The sequence below is a fragment of the Benincasa hispida genome, chromosome 12 (genome assembly GCF_027475165.1).
Source record: "Benincasa hispida cultivar pf3 chromosome 12, pf3_genome.v1.1, whole genome shotgun sequence".
Lineage (NCBI taxonomy): Eukaryota > Viridiplantae > Streptophyta > Magnoliopsida > Cucurbitales > Cucurbitaceae > Benincasa > Benincasa hispida.
The window spans coordinates 48,225,612-48,243,136 of record NC_143489.1 but is presented as its reverse complement, the minus strand read 5'-3'; the positions used below and the strand labels follow the sequence as shown (position 1 = coordinate 48,243,136).

The window sequence follows — 17,525 nt, the reverse complement described above, 5'->3', positions numbered from 1 at the left end:
CCCAGAAGTTCAGACTGATGACAAAGAGCTATGTGCGCAGACTATTTTGGGAACGGAGCTCGTTTGGTGGAACGGTTATCAGGCCCGACGAGAGAGCCCCGAGACCCAATTTTTGTGCATTAACTTTTCGACGGGCGAAAATTTGCAAACGGACCCAGGATTCAGAAAGATGAGAAAAAGTCGTGTGCGCAAACGGTTTTGGGAATAGAGCTCGGTTGAAGCCCCAAGGGCTATCGGGCCCGGCGTGGTGCCCCAGAGACCAATTTTTGTGCGCGAACATTCCGGCGGGCGAAAATTTGAAAACGGACCCATGGGTTCAGAATGATGAGAAAAAGTCGTGCGCACTGACGTTTTTGGGAATGGAGCATGATTATCAGGCCCGGCGAGGGTGCCCCGAGACACAATTTTTGTGTACGAACTTTCCGGCAAGTGAGAATTTGAAAACGAACTCAGGGGTTCAGAACGATGAGAAAAAGTCGTGCGTGCAGACGATTTTGGGAACGGAGCTCGTTTGGTACCCCAAACGACTATCAGACCTCGCGGGGGTGCTTCGGATCCCAATTTTTGTGCGCGGACTTTCCGACAGGCAAAAATTTAAAACAAACCTAGAGGTTCAAACTGATGAGAAAAAACTGTGTGCGCAGACGATTTTGGGAACGGAGCTCGTATGGTGCCCCAAACGATTATGAGGCCCGACGAGAGAGCCCCGACCGCAATTTTTGTGTATTAACTTTTCGGCGGGCAAAAACTTGCAAACGGACCCAGTGTTCAGAACGATGAGAAAAAGTCGTGCGCGTAGATGGTTTTGGGAACGGAGCTCGATTGAAGCCCAAACGGCTATCGGGCCCGGCGGGGGTGCCCCGGGGACCAATTTTTGTGCGCGAACATTCCGGCGTTTGAAAATTTGAAAACGGACCCAGGAGTTCAAAGCGATGAGAAAAAGTCGTGCGCACAGACGGTTTTGGGAACGAAGCACGATTATTGGACACGGCGGGGGTGCCTCAGGGCTCAATTTTTGTGTACGAACTTTCCGGCAGGCGAAATTTTGAAAACGGACCCATGGATTCAGAACGATGACAAAAAGCTTTACGCTCAGACGATTTTGGGAACGGAGCTCGTTTGGTGCCCCTAACAATTTTCTGTCCCGACGGGGGTGCCACGATGCACAATTTTTGTGTGCGAACTTTCCAGTAGGCAAAAATTTGAAAACAGACCCAGGCGTTCAAAACGATGAGAAAAAGCCATGCGTGCAGACGATTTTGCGAACGAAACTCGTTTGGTACCCCAAACGGCTAGGGCTCGGCGGGGGTGTCCCAGGGCACAATTTTTGTGCGTGAAATTTCGAACAGGCGAAAAATTAAAAACAGACACAGGGCTTCAGAACGATGAGAAAATGGCGTGCGCGCACACGAATTTGGGAACGAAGCCCGTTTGGTGCCCCAAATGGCTAACGGGCCCGATGGGGGTGCCCCGAGGCCCAATTTTTGTGTATGAACTTTTTGACGGGCAAAAATTTGAAAACGGATCCAAGGATTCAAAACGATAAGAAAAAGTCGTGCGCGCTGACGGTTTTGGGAACGGAGCTCGTTTGGTAACCCAAACAACTATCGGGCCCGGAGTGGGTGCCTAGGGACCCAACTTTTATTCATGAACTTTCCAGCGAGCGCCAATTATGAACTTTTATTCATAACTAGGGACCCAATTATGAACTTTTATTCATAATTGTTTTGACGTACAACAAGTACGTGACCAATGTCCAGTCATTCTGCTTCGGAAGCATTTATTTTCAACACTCTTTGAACTCTTATCTTGTGGAGTTTTTCCTTTGTGATCATCATTTTGTGTGGTTCTTTTGAAATTTGAATGATTAGAACGACCACCACGAAAATAATAATTATTTCTTCATCTGCCACGGTCATGACTTTGACCACGACTACGATCTCAATCACGATTATTAACATTCATAGCATTCACTTCAGGGAATTGTATTATTCTAGTTGGTCGAGATTTGTGGTTCTTCATCAATAAGTCGTTATTTTGTTCGGCCACGAGAAGACATGAAATTAGTTCAGAATATTGTTTAAAATCTTTCTCTCGATATTGCTACTGTAGGAGCATATTCGAGACATGAAATGTAGAAAATGTCTTCTCTAACATACCAACATCAGTAATTTTCTCTCTGCATAACAACAATTTTAAACTGATTTTAAATAATGTGGAATTGTAATCACTTACTGATTTAAAATCTTGTAGCCTTAAATGCATTCACTCATAATGAGCTTTAGGAAGAATAACTGCTTTTTGATGATCATACATTTCTTTCAAATTTTTCTACAAGATACGAGGCTTTTTTTATTGTAAGATACTCTATTCTTAATCCCTCGTGGAGATGATGACGAAGAAAAATCATAATTTTTGCTTTGTCCTGACTGGATGTCATATTTTCTTCTTTAATTGTTTCTCCCAGGTTCATAGCATCCAGGTGAATTTCGGCATCGAGCACCCATGACAGATAATTATTGCCATTAATGTCAACGGTTGCGAATTCTAATTTTGTAAGGTTTGTCATGACAACACTTTATGACCTACCTTTAGCGATGGAAACAACATGAGCTCGTACTGATATCGTCTTGTGAAATTGAGGAGCACATATGGAGAAAATATAATATAATAATATATAAATATAGCAATAACCAAATAAATAATTATAACATAATAATAAAATAAAATAACTAAAATTATGAAAATTTAATAATATGAAAATCTCATGAAAATTTGAAGTGGATTTCTCACCAATGTGTGTGATTTTTATCATCCACCAGATGTCACTATTTATAGGCAAAGTAACAAGTAGGATGTGGTTTTGTATATACACCAAGTATGAATAAGTACAAGACACATAGACAACATGAAGATTAACACGTGACTTTTAAGACACTAAGCAATGGATATCTATTTATTTTTGTAATATTTATAATAATATTTTCGTTAATTTAATTCATTATTTTAATTAATTGAAGTTTTTTACCTTTCAAAAGTATATGTAACCTTTACATTCTTTAAAATGCTCCGAAAAATCGTGATTCATTATTATAAAGTGTTTTTTTTTTAATTTAATTATAATTTAAAATGAACTATTAATAACCATTTGTTTTTTAGAATTTTTTTTTCTTCAGATAATTACTTTTTCGTGACCTTTCAAAAATCTATCGGACATTTATACTTTTTAAGGTTGCTTGGAATTTTTTTATTTCATTATTAATGAAGTGATTTTTAGTTGATTATTTATAAAGTTATTTTCTCATACTTTTAATTATAACTAGTGATCAGACACTGCATCGCATGTGATTTTGTAGACATAATTTTTTAACGTAAAATTTTAATACTACTAAATGAAATATTTTTATTCATTTCAATGAGTAAGATTTGATATTTTAAATATGTAATGTAAGATGAAAATCTCTTAACATGAATTGTAGGGTAAAATATATATTCTGATTTAATAGACTTTTCATTATGTTTAAATGTAATCTGATTACCTTAAATTTAAAAGTAAGGAAATTATATAAAAATGAAAAAAAATAGATGGATGGATAAAATTAAAATTCATATATATGATGTAATTGCAACTAAAGTATATTTATTAGATTTTTCTATTTAAGTTAAGAAGTCATTGTATTTTTTTTGTTGTTGTTATTATTCTTTTAAGTTTGTATAAATGGCTAGGTCCGTAACTGTTCTATTTAATTTACATGGGTGGGGTACATTAGTTAAGAATTTGCAAATTTTTTTCTTGTTTGTAAAAAAATGATTATTATTATTATATATTTTTTACAATTTTATCATATATTTATAGAAATGATGTATGTTATATTTTAAATTGTAATACAGATGTCATCTCTAAATTATTTAACAAAGAAAGTAAAATACCATACTTGTTTAATTGATTTTATAATTTATATTAACATTCAATGTTTTTTAAAATATTTATTTTCATTTTTATTATTTCTATTTTTTTCAAAAAGAAAAGTTAGTTGAGATTGTTTTTAAGGAAGTTACTATGGGTTTTTTCGTGTGTTACATGGAATATTTAAATTAGGCAATTAACCGTAGGAGCAATGGAAGAGTAAAATAGTAATTATAAAAAAAATAAAAGGACGGTAAACAAAGATTCTCCCATATTGTCCCATTTAATATAACTAGCTAGTCTAAAAATACTGTTGATAATTGGACCAAATCGACGGCGTCATGACAATGGAAGAGAGGGGACCGATGTGATGTAGCTTGTGCTGAACCAGACAACGAAGAGAAGAAAAAAAAACTAAATACAATATATTTTGTAGATACACAACCCATATATTTAGTAAAATATATTTACATTAACAATTTATATATATATATATATATCATATCTAAATTGCCAATGAAATCTCAAAGCAAGTCCACCCTAACAATTTAGTGCAATTTCTTTTTTGGTTGTTAATAATTGGCCACCATAAAAATTTATATCTCTCCATTTTTTCCCATCTTTTTACTAAATATCCTCCCTTGGTTTCCTTCTTTCACAAAAAAAAAAAAAAAAAAAAAAATCACCTTGATCCATAAAAGACTTCATTATGAGAGCCTTGGGTGTTGGTGACAATAGAAATCCACTGCATAAAGAAACCAATACAATAGATATATGAAGGAGGATCGAGACCATTATAAAATAGAAAAAAGAAAAGAAGAAGATAGATATACAAAGGAGGATCGAGACCGTTATAAAATGGAAAAAACAAGAAGAAGAAGAAGAAGAATAAACTCACTTTGATCCATAAAAGACTTCCTATTTGAGCCTTGGGTGTTAGCGACGATAGAAACTCGCTGAAAAAAGCAACCGATACCACAGATATACGAAGGAGGATGGAGACCATCTTGAAATGGAGAACAAAAACTTCATTATTAAATTCTTTCCATAAAATTCTGAAAATGAATAGATGGTGTCAAAGAAAAGTAGAAATGTTTGTATTTATCATTTCAAAATTTGGCAATTATAATGTGATGGAATGTGTCAAAGTGATGCAATTTTGTAGAGGGAAGTATCTATATGAAGTGATGTGTCAAAAGAATTCGAATTCAAAAATAGAAAATAAGGAAAATTAATTACACAAAATAGCAAAATTTAATCTAATAGAAATCTATGAAATCTATCCGTGTCTTTTTTTTTTTTTTGCTACTTTTATAAATAGTTTGTCATTTTTTCTATCTCTTAGAATTTTCCTAATAAAAATTTTGATAATTAATTAAAAAAAAAACATCGTCCGGACTATATTGTTAAATTTTAAAGTAAATGAACTAAATTGTTATAGAAATTACATTATTGTTACAAATTTGAAAAGTAAAAAAAATTAAGAGTGTGTTTGATTTAACTTTTCATGTGTTTACTTTTGAAGATAAATCATTTTGGAAAAAAATTGAAGTGTTTTGGCAACAAGTCAAAATAGTTTTGAAAACACTTCCAAAGTGTGTATTTTAAACCATTTTTTATCAACAAATTTTAAATAAAAATGATTTTATTTAAAAACACTTTTTTCTTTAATCACTTCAAAGAGGACCTAAAATCTTTATAATATAAAAGTTAGGAATTAAATTGTGAATGATCAAAATTGTTTTTCAACTAATTTTAATCATGAAAAGTGATGGTTAAAGTGACAAATAAACCCAATTTAGATGTTGGGTTTATATCATATTAACAAATACTTTAACGTGGATTATTATTATTAAGTGTCATTAAGTTTGTCACCACTAAGTCTCATCATAGAAGGCAAAATTAATTAGGGTGCAACCTCTGCAACCCCACGTGAATATTAATCGAAATAATTCAAATGAAATGTTTGGTAGACGATATGATTAATTTTAAATCCGTAAGAAAATCACTTTATTTTTTTAACAATTTGAAAAGAGAGAGAGAAAAAAAAAAGGAAATATAAAAGTATACCCAAATTATTAGTGAATTATTTAGTTGAAAACCACTCTTAGCCCATGTTCTAACTATTTACGCCAATAGTTCTATCATTTCTTTTTAAAATTTCATTTATGATCCTTTTTTTTTTTTTAATAAAAGCTCAGTAGTCAAATTATTTATAACGACCTGACCCCCTAAGACTTAAGTTAAGCCATTATTAAATACATGCATGCATGGAACTCAGAACGACATTCAGTTATGGTGAAATAAATGCTAATTAAATAAGGTAAGTTCAAAAGACTTTCATTAAATTCAAATACTAAATCAATAGTAGGGTACCCACAAATCATAAAGAATAATAAATAAGTCTGAAAATTCTAAATCATGCTCATACATTAACATGCTTTAGTCATATTATACATGCACATATATTTTTTCTAAACAGCTCATTAAATCTCAGAACAATCAAAATTATCCTTGTAACTACTCTTACAATCCTCAACATCAACAGATCAAATACAACCATATGGAATCACATACCATCTCATGCTAGCGTTCAAGTGTCTATGTGCACAAGTAAATCTTTCAGATCTCATACCAGAACATACATTGGTCATACTGTACTATCAGACCATCATGCTGTCATTATGCCACATCATTCATTTATCATGCTAGCATACATCTAATACTTGGCCCGTGGGCAGTTCCAGTAGTAAGATTACTTACCTCAAATTACGCCTAAGTGACAAGCAATTTAATCTTTCTCCTCGCTTAGATGAATCTTGAATCAAGCCCCAAAGTATAGCTTGTTCCAAAATTGCCTTTGATCTCTCAAACAAACGCCTCAATCAAAACGTTTCTTGGTCCAAAATTAGTTTCGAACTTAAGTTCGTTTGTGAACCCAACTTAATCCTTCGCAATGCCTGACAACACACTTTTACCTTAAAATTCCACTAGTGCTCGAATCTTTCCTAAGGTCCAAAATTCTGGGGACTGACGACGGGTTCCGGTTGCTATGATAGGTTGAAGAAAAGATCGCCGACCAGACGTGACAAGCCAAGCGAGGACAGCTGGAGCGGCGACAAGGGTCTCGGTTGGAGGAAGAAGAAATTGAAGCGGGGGTGCCGGTGGGTGCGTGAGGAAGAAAGGGAAAGAGGGTTTTAAAAATAATAATTATAATAATAATAAAACAAAAAAGAAAATAAATATAATTACATTTAATTCCTTTTCGTTTTATACTATTAAATTCCTTTCCGTTTCAAAAGAAAATTAATTTTTGCCATTAATTTTCAAATTGAATTTCAAATTGAATAATTTCACGCCAACAATTAAAATCCCGCACTTACACTTGAAGTCCAAAATTCCAAAAATGCCCTCCAACTAATAACAATTACTGAAATTCCAAATAATAAAGTTACTGAAATTACATTATTAGTAAAAAAATGTGTGGGGTGTTACATTCTTCCCTCCTCAAAGAACTTTTGTCCTCGAAAGTTCATTCTTGAAAAAAAAAAACTCTGGGGGTGTTACATTATTTGTGGATGTGACATTTCATTTTCATATATTACATTTTGTAGGTTTCAAATTATGTGGGAGTATTATTATACGTCAATTTAGTTAAAAAAAAAAAAAGAAGATGAATTTAGATAAGGTTAGAATTGTTTGGGTTAGCAGTTTCAAAGTAACCCAAATTGGGTGGTGGAACCTGTAACATCTCGAATTTCAGGAAAATTTAAGTTAATTATTGAAAATTATTGAGTTTAAATTTTCCTTTCATTTGGAAAATTGAGGGTTAAATTGAAATAATTGAAAAACTTTTATTGGTTAAATTGAATTTAATTGATTAGATATTCGAACTGATTATCTTGAAAATATTGAATTTTGCTTCCCTTTGATTTTGGATTTTAGGGCCAACTTAAAAAAAATAAAATAAAAGAGATAATTAATGTCATGTGGTTTTGAATTGATTTAAATATTTAGAAGGATTTAATTTATATCAAATTGATGGATGCTATACCCTTTAATTTTTGTTTTTGAAGTTGAAAAGTTAATTGATTTCTAAATTTAATAAAATCTTTGGAGATTTTGGAGATATTGTGATAAAATATTTTATTTATCTTTTCAAAATTTGGAAAAAATAAAAGAATTAAGATATTTTTTGAAATTAAATGAGAGTGAAAAGAGGTAAAAAAAATTGGGGAGAAAACAATTCGGTTTTTCAGTGACAGCTTCCACAAAATTGTCAATTGCCAGAGTTTGAACCGTTGGATCGTGCTAAAATTTGGTCAGTCTGTTCGAGACATATAGAGTTTCATTTTGGACGGTTGGATCGTAACTAGAAATTTCCCTTCTCTTCCATTCTTGCAAACCCTCCTCATACAAGACCTTCACTACCAGGCCGCTAGCCTAAACAATTTATGCCGTCCGATAGCAACACACGCTGCCTATCTATGGCAGCCACAAGTCGACGCGCCGTTGGGCACCATTGCCCCGATCTTTTCCGAAATTTTGAGGAAAACCTTGGGTAAGACTTATTTTTCCTTATAATTTGGGTAGTGAAGTTCATTCCTTTGATTTTGGGTTAAATTAGTAACCTCTCTTTGGTTTTAAACTTAGATTCAAGGTTTGGAAGTTTTGAGGAATTGACCATCAAGCTAGATACCATTTTTTTTTGCAGAAAATTAGTGAAGATCGGTAAGCTTTGTAAGTTGTTGGATAGTTATTCTTTTGGATTGAGAGTAATAGTGGGAAAATTAAGTTATTGATTTTGGATTTAATTCATGATCAGATTGACTAATTAAATCGAGTATTGAAATTTGTCTTGGACCAAGCCACAACTTTAGGTATTTCAAGTGTGTTAAAGAAGTTCTAATGAGATTTTGTTTTGCGTTTTTTACCAAGTTGAGGTAAGTAATCTTACTACTGGGACTGCCTTAGTGCCTGACAATGATAATTATGATTTATTGAGGATCATTAGTTAGCATGATATTTATGTCTGCCTTCATTGACTGAGGTTTGAAATGACTGGAGTCGGGAATTGACAAATATGATTTACTGAGGATATATTGATAGTTTGATGTTTATGTATGCCTTGTTGATATAAGAGTTTAAAAGGCTAGTTACGCATAAAGATGTTTGAATACTAGTATGATTTGAGTATATTAATTTTATTGGAGATCCTGCTGAATCTGAGGAAAATGAGATGCATACATATGTTGTAAAGCTATGATGAAGAAATTTATATTTATATTGTAGAATCATGATGATGAGATGTATATGTATGTTATAGAACCATGTTGAGATTGTGATGTCGAGATTGTGATCGTGATTTTACTGATTAGTTAGAATGGCCACCAGTTTGTGTTTCCTTCGGGATTCACCAGATAGTATTTCCTTCGGGATTCACCAGAGGTAGTGGTCATATTTAGCTACAGTAGGATAGAACTAAGTTTTTCATGTATGTATGTATCCCATGAGAACTAGGACAGTTTATATGTTCCACCAGAGGTAGACATCTAGAGGACATAGATGCCTAACCTGACCCCAGTAGTGGGGTTACTTACTGAGTATTTTATACTCATTCTTTCTCATGTTGTTGTTTCAGGTAAGGGTAGACATGCACAGGCGATGGACAAGCGAAATTTGTGATCGAGCCACTGGGACTAGTTTTATGCTTCCGTTCATGAGATTTAGATTTCTTTTCATGTTTTTCCTAACTTTCAGTTTTAATGTTTGAAACTTACTATTAAAAATTGTTTTCAGACTTATTTATTATCATTTATAATTTAGGGGTACCTTATTGTTGTTTTTAATATTTGAATTTAATGAAAGCCTTTTGCACTTACCTTATTTATTTAGCATTTATTTCATCATAAAAAAGTGTCGTTTTAAGTTTCATGCATGCATGTATTTAGTAACGGCCTAACTTAAGTCCTAGAGGGTCGGGTCATTACAGAACCCAAATTGAGAAGGATTTTTTTGAGGAATTTTGGAGTGGGAGAGAATTGGAGAGAAAACCAATTTTTCTTTCCAATTGTTAAATTTGCACGAAGACTTTAAATTAATTAAAAACAACTATTTATAGAAAATATCATGCAAGTCAAATTAACATAAATTGACACCGGATCAAATTGATTTAGTGGATTTATTGGTGTTTAATCAAACTATTAAAGAAGAAGAAAATGGGAAATGTGGGAATTTATCACTTTCTCTCTTTTTTTAATCATTTAAAAATGATTTTAATTAAATTAAATTTAAACTTAATTTTAAATAAAATTAATATAAATTAATTAATTTTATTTAAATAAGTAATTAAATATTTAAATTAATTTAATTTAATATCAAATATTAAATTAATAAAACAATTATTCCATAAAATGAATCCTTATTCATATAACATTTAAATCAAATTTAAATATTTTCAATTCTCCAAATACATTTAATTTGATAATTAAATGTTAATTATACATATATAATAATCTAAACCCTAATTTGAATTTAATATTTCAAATTCTCTCAACATACTATTCTAAGGTTTAATCTATTTACGAGCTAGTAGAGGGACCTAATGAACCTACATATCATGAGCTCTAATGATTTGAGATTAATTGGCTAAACTCTGATGGAGAGCTCTGAGTCTGGATTGCAAAGATCGGTTCACCGAGTCGTCTGCTGTGGAAATATGCACGCAGGGTATGCACTAGGAACTCCTCTATATCCTACAAGGGATTAAACCCCGTACCTTTGAAGAATTAGCGACCCATACTCACGACATGGAGCTAAGTATCGCCAACCTACGAGGGACTTTCTGAACCACGAACAGAGGAAAGACCCACTTCCTTCAATTCCGACGGCCGACAACTTAGGTAGAATTTATCCCAAGAAGCTTTATCAATAATCATCTAGAGAAAGTATCAGTCAACCTCCAGCATCTGCTTTCGATCGTCTCAAGACTAGCGATCAACGTAAAGGAAGGATGAAAATCTTAAAGCCAACATCATTCCATGAAGAAAACAATGACGAAAAGATTCACAGTCGTGTCCCTTCACGCATGAAGAGGAAATTTTTTGTTGACATAAATACAGAAGGTTTCTTGATAGTGAAGCCAACACTCATCGTATTAACGAATCCTACAAATGAAGAGGATAATCAAAACCTCGAAATAAGAGCTTCTGAAGTTTAAATAAAAGCTTCTCATCGCAAGAGCCTAAACTGCATGATGCTTCTAATCCACATGAGCTTAAAATGTGAACGGACCCAAAAAAAAAAAAATTGTATGAACTAAGTTATAACTTCGACTTGATCCCTTTCATTATACAGGGTACGTAGGCAACTTAAAGAAATTTAAGTTCAGTCGCGCATAAAAAGGAAAAAAATTCCTTTGAACTACATTATGACTTGATCCCTATCATTAAGAAATGTATGTGTAGCTTGAAAGAAACTTCAAGTTCAGTCCAGTTAAAAAAAAAAAAAAAAACTTGAACTACATCATGATTCGATCCCTTTCTTTAAAGTTACGAAGAAAACTTAAGAAAATTAAGTTTGGTCCATCAGAAGAGGTACCACAACTACCTAAGTATAATACTACAAGATTGATGTTGATCGTCCCCGTCAAAGAATGACATTCAAATTGAAGATGTTCATCCCTATTGGGGGCAACACAATGGGTGTTCATCTCTCGTAAGGAGCCAACACAGTGAATAAAAGGCACACACGTGGAATGCGCTTCGCTTCCTCTTTAAAAGTAAACTTATACACTTCTCCATCTTCAAGTTTTAGAGGCATCAATGCTTCATCTTCATGCTCAAAGTCTTAAGTCAAGCCAGCCCTTCATGCTGAATCAAACTCAAATGCGAAGAATTTGTCGATGTTTTGTCAAACTCAAGTGTGAAGATCTCGTCGATGCTTCTCCATATTTAAGTTCAAAGGCTTCATCAATACTTCTCCATCTTTAAGTTCAAAGGCTTCGTATCAACCTCTCCATCTTTAAGTTCATGATTGGCATGCATGGCCTCACTAAATCTTCAAGTTAAAGATCGATGTGCATGACTCCGCTCCATCTTCAAGTTCAAGGTCAGTGTGCATGGCTCGGCTCCATTTTTTGTATTCTTTATGTTATTATTTTTTGTATTTTCTAAATTTCACTTTTTGTTTTTTCTATTTTATTTGTTTGTTTTTATAGTTCTAGCTTTATTCTTTTTTGTGTGACTATACAAGGGTGAACAGCCTTACCCTTTTCCTTTTCTGTGAGTTTTTTTTTTTTTAATTATGGATTGTCCAAATTTTTATCACTCTCACTTTTCCTTATTAGTTTCACCTTTTTAAATTTGTTAATTGATTTGTTAGTTTTGTGCTTCATTTTACACATTATCATGTTCTTTCTATGTGTTTTATTATTTTTGGTACTTTCTTCTTTTACTTATTTGATTATATTTTATATCTTTGGGATGTAGCTGTTGAATGAGAAATTTTGAACCGATTACAAGTCACCACGCCGTTTGCTAAATTAACGACGAATTTCTAAAATCATTGACTTTGGGTCAGATGAGAAGACCCAGAGAGAATTCACTAACAAGCGAGGACTCCCAAGACTCCTGAAGTTGCACTCCTATAAGGCAGAAGACTCAGACACAAATACTCTTCCAAGGCTTTTATTTCAAGCTTCCAAGAGTCTTGAAGCTGTATCCTAGACTTGACCTTTGAAGATACAAATACTCTTCTAAGACTTCTACTTCAAGCTTCCAAGACTCCTGAAGTGCACTCTAAGGCTTGACCTTTGAAGACAAAAATACAACAAGACTTCTACTTCAAGCTTCCAAGACTCCCGAAGCTACACAGGAAGGCTTTTTGACCTTTGAAGACATACTCTTCCAAGACTTCTACTCCAAGCTTCCAAGACTTCTTCTACAAGAACGTTTGGTGCATTCCTTCTTCAAGTCGTGCATCTACCAAACCGAGAGAGAATCTGATCAAGTAAAGATCGAACCACATCGCATCAAATCAACTCCAACTACACCAACTTAAGGTCAACTCCACGAAACACGTTTCTCCGGAGATCTCGTATGACTTTGGCACGCCCAGTGAGACTTTTCTACCTTTCATCTCTCTCTCGTCATCCGAGTCAAGAAACCTACAGATGGCATCAAAGAAAGTTGCATCCAAAGCTACCACCGTCGCAAGCAACACTTACATAAGCTCTGTCATCACGGAGGAAATCTGGGGCCAACTGATGGAATTTCCTAAAGGCGGAATCGTCATCAGAGAAAATCCCTTGTTTGAAAACTATGCTTCTGTTACTGATCTAACAGAGAAGGAATCACATTTTGATGTAGTGTCTGTCATGATGACTGACGTAATGACTGAGTCGACCACGGCAGATCTGAGGTAAAGATAAATCTCTTAATGGAAGAGCGAGATCATGAAATCGATGCTTTAAGAAACCAGATACATGCTCGAGATACTGCTGAATCAAGTCAACTCCCAGCTACAAAAGACCACAAAGGAAAGACTGTCTTGCAGGAAAGTCAGCCACCACAATCTACCTCTGTTGCCTCCCTGTCAGTTCAACAGCTCCAGGATATGATCACAAATTCCATAAGAGCTCAGTACGAAGGACCGTTGCAAACCTCCTTTATGTACTGAGCCATACACCAAGAGAATCAACAACCTGAGAATGCCAGCTGGGTATTAACCTCAAAAGTTCCAACAATTCGATGGAAAGGGCAACCCAAAGCAACACATTGCCCACTTCGTAGAAACGTGCGAAAATGCAGGAACAAGAGGAGATCTATTGGTCAAACAGTTCGTCAGAACCCTCAAAGGGAACGCTTTTGACTGGTGCACAGACTTAGAGCCAGAGGTGATTGATAGCTGGGAGCAACTTGAAAGAGAATTTTTGAATCGCTTCTACAGCACCAAACGCACCGTCAGCATGATGGAGATGACAAACTCCAAACAACGGAAAGGGGAACCAGTCGTCGACTACATCAATCGATGGAGGGCTCTGAGTCTGGATTGCAAAGATCGATTCACCGAGTTGTCTGCTGTGGAAATATGCACGCAGGGTATGCACTAGGAACTTCTCTATATCCTACAAGGGATTAAACCCCGTACCTTTGAAGAATTAGCGATCCACGCTCACGACATGGAGCTAAGTATCGCCAACCTACGAGGGACTTTCTGAACCACGAACCGAGGAAAGACCCACTTCCTTCAATTTCGACGGCCGACAACTTCAGTAGAATTTATCCCAAGAAGCTTTCTCAATAATCATCCAGAGAAAGTATCAGAAGTTATTACATGTCACACTGTCGGCATAGTGGAAGTCGACAACAATCATGTGGCTGTCGAAGAAGTCAAAGATTTAGAGGAAATGAAGCAAAGAACAAGTCTTCGATCGTATTAAGCCTTCAACTGCTCGATCTTTAGTCTTTCAAAGATCGAGTATGGCCACGGTAGGAAAAGAAAACCAATGTCCAACGACTACTTCTGCTCGAACTTCAGCCTTCAAAAGGCTAAGTATATGCACATCAAAGAAAGATCAACCTCCAGCATCTGCTTTCGATCGTCTCAAGACTAGCGATCAACGTAAAGGAAGGATGAAAATCTTAAAGCAAACATCATTCCATGAAGAAAACAACGACGAAAAGATTCACAGTCGTGTCCCTTCACGCATGAAGAGGAAATTTTTTGTTGACATAAATACAGAAGGTTTCTTGATAGTGAAGCCAACACTCATCGTATTGACGAATCCTACAAATGAAGAGGATAATCAAAACCTCGAAATAAGAGCTTCTGAAGTTTAAATAAAAGCTCCTCATCGCAAGAGCCTAAACTGCATGATGCTTCTAATCCACATGAGCTTAAAATGTGAACGGACCCAAAAAAAAAAAATTGTATGAACTAAGTTATAAATTCGACTTGATCCCTTTCATTATACAGGGTACGTAGGCAACTTAAAGAAATTTAAGTTCAGTCGCGCATAAAAAGGAAAAAAATTCCTTCGAACTACATTATGACTTGATCCCTATCATTAAGAAATGTATGTGTAGCTTGAAAGAAACTTCAAGTTCAGTTCAGTTAAAAAAAAAAAAAAAAACTTGAACTACGTCATGATTCGATCCCTTTCTTTAAAGTTACGAAGAAAACTTAAGAAAATTAAGTTTGGTCCATCAGAAGAGGTACCACAACTACCTAAGTATAATACTACAAGATTGATGTTGATCGTCCCCGTCAAAGAATGACATTCAAATTGAAGATGTTCATCCCTATTGGGGGCAACACAATGGGTGTTCATCACTCGTAAGGAGCCAACACAGTGAATAAAAGGCACACACGTGGAATGCGCTTCGCTTCCTCTTTAAAAGTAAACTTATACACTTCTCCATCTTCAAGTTTTAGAGCTCCATCAATGCTTCATCTTCATGCTCAAAGTCTTAAGTCAAGCCAGCCCTTCATGCTGAATCAAACTCAAATGCGAAGAATTTGTCGATGTTTTGTCAAACTCAAGTGTGAAGGTCTCGTCGATGCTTCTCCATATTTAAGTTCAAAGGCTTCATCAATACTTCTCCATCTTTAAGTTCAAAGGCTTCGTATCAGCCTCTCCATCTTTAAGTTCAAGATTGGCATGCATGGCCTCACTAAATCTTCAAGTTAAAGATCAATGTGCATGACTCCGCTCCATCTTCAAGTTCAAGGTCAGCATGGCTCGGCTCCATCTTCAATGAGGTCTACAAAATCATGACGCAGCTTCGCTTCATCTCCAAACTAATGACGCGCCTTCACTTCATCTTCAAAGACGTGGCGTGGCTTCGTTTCATCTCCAAACTAATGACGCGGCTACACTTCATCTTCAAAGTTGTGGCGTGGCTTCATTTCATCTCTAAACTAATGACGCAGCTTCGCTTCATCTCCAAGTCGTGGTGTGGCTTCGTTTCATCTCCCCAGGCACAAGGTAAAACTAATTAATTACTTTTCAAAATTCAAATTCAAATTTCTTTTTCCTCTTCTTCTTCTTCTAATTAAAATACTAATTGCTTGAATTATGTTCTTCTTATTTTTGTTAATAATTATGGATTAGGGTTTATAATTGAGTTGACCGTTTGATCTATGGAACTCTATTTTTCTCTTCTTTCATTTGATCTATGGATGGTGTGTAATTAAAATTATTTGATCTCTTCTTTAATTTTCTTCTTCTTCATTATTAGGTTCTAATTAATTATCTAATCAATCTTCAACCAAAATGAGGCGATGAAATCCCAAAATTATGCACAACAAATTGAGGAACATTCATTCCTACGCATCCGGTGGTAAGTAATTTACCTTTGTTTATTGTCTTCAATTTTAATTAATTAACCTTAATTATTGCACCAAGCCTTTCCTTGCTTAATTAATCGTGATTATTATTCTAATTATATATAGAGTATGTTAAATTCATATCGACATCCCTGGAAAGAGGGATTTAATTAGGTTTTTCCTGTTACATTCTCTCTTTCATTTTTTTTAATATGTGACTTTTTAGATTGTTGTTTATTATTATAGTTCACTTTTATTTGATTCAGATGTGGTTTGTTGTTAATTATATTTGGTTACATTCTCTCATTCATTTTTTTTAATATTTGACTTTTTAGATTGTTCTAATTTATTATAGTTTCACTTTTATATTTTATTTGATTCAGATGTGGATTAATTATATGAGTGATGTTCTAGTTTCACCTTATTGTTATTCTTGGTAGATTTTTTTTTCTTCTTTTAAAGTAGAATATTGAATTAAATTTCTTTGGGACTAAGTATAATTTATTTAATATTTTTTGCACGGATGGTTTAATTGTTTTCACTCGTGACATTCTTTTGTTTGTTTGTTACATTATTTCTACTATGGATTCGATTTCTCTATTGTCTCATAATGTGACATTCTCTAATTAGTTCCATTTTTGTATTTTTTATTTTATTAATTTTTGGTATTTTCTAAATTTCACTTTTTGTTCTCTATTTTATTTTCTTGTTTTTATTCTTCTAGCTTTATTTGGTCCGGTTCCACTAGTAAATTTCAACATTATTATTTTTCTAATGTTATTACTGGATTGTTTCAATTTCCCCCTCTTCTATGATCTCTTTTTGTCTTTTAGTTTTTAATATTTTGGGTTGTATGCTAAGGGTTCAAAAAGTACCTTTAGTTGATTTGTTAGTTTTGTGTTTAATGTTACATATTATTGTAAGTCTCTTGACAATGTATTACTTTTTGTGTGTTTTATTATTTTTGGTACTTTCTTCTTTTACTTATTTGATTATATTGTATTTCTTTGGATGTAGCATTTATTTGTATTGTCATAGTGATCATTTGCACTATGAATGGTTCAACTATATTTTTCATCTTTCTTTTCGTATTCCTTTTAATATTATTATATTTTTTTGTACTTCTTTGGTAACCATTTGTCATTTTTTCTTTTGGCATAATTGCATTTTGCACTATGGATGGTTTTTTTTCTAACAATATGTGTCATCTTGAGTATCAGTTTTTGTATTGTTATTTATTTTTTGGTACGTTTTTATTTATTCATTTGGACATTTTTAGAAATAGATT

General features: G+C 33.9%; 1 long non-coding RNA gene across 3 annotated transcripts in view; it reads left to right on the top strand.

Annotated features, from left to right (window-relative positions):
* The window catches only part of LOC150032035 (uncharacterized), a 170,057-nt gene that overhangs the window by 49,284 nt on the left and 103,248 nt on the right, over positions 1-17,525 (top strand). For 2 of the 3 annotated variants that reach the window (XR_016525477.1, XR_016525479.1), the window contains exon 3: positions 16,150-16,251. This is a non-coding gene — a long non-coding RNA (uncharacterized LOC150032035). Of the gene's footprint in view, positions 1-15,329; positions 15,897-16,149; positions 16,252-17,525 lie in introns of those variants that run through there. The other variant, XR_016525478.1, reaches the window with a different exon arrangement.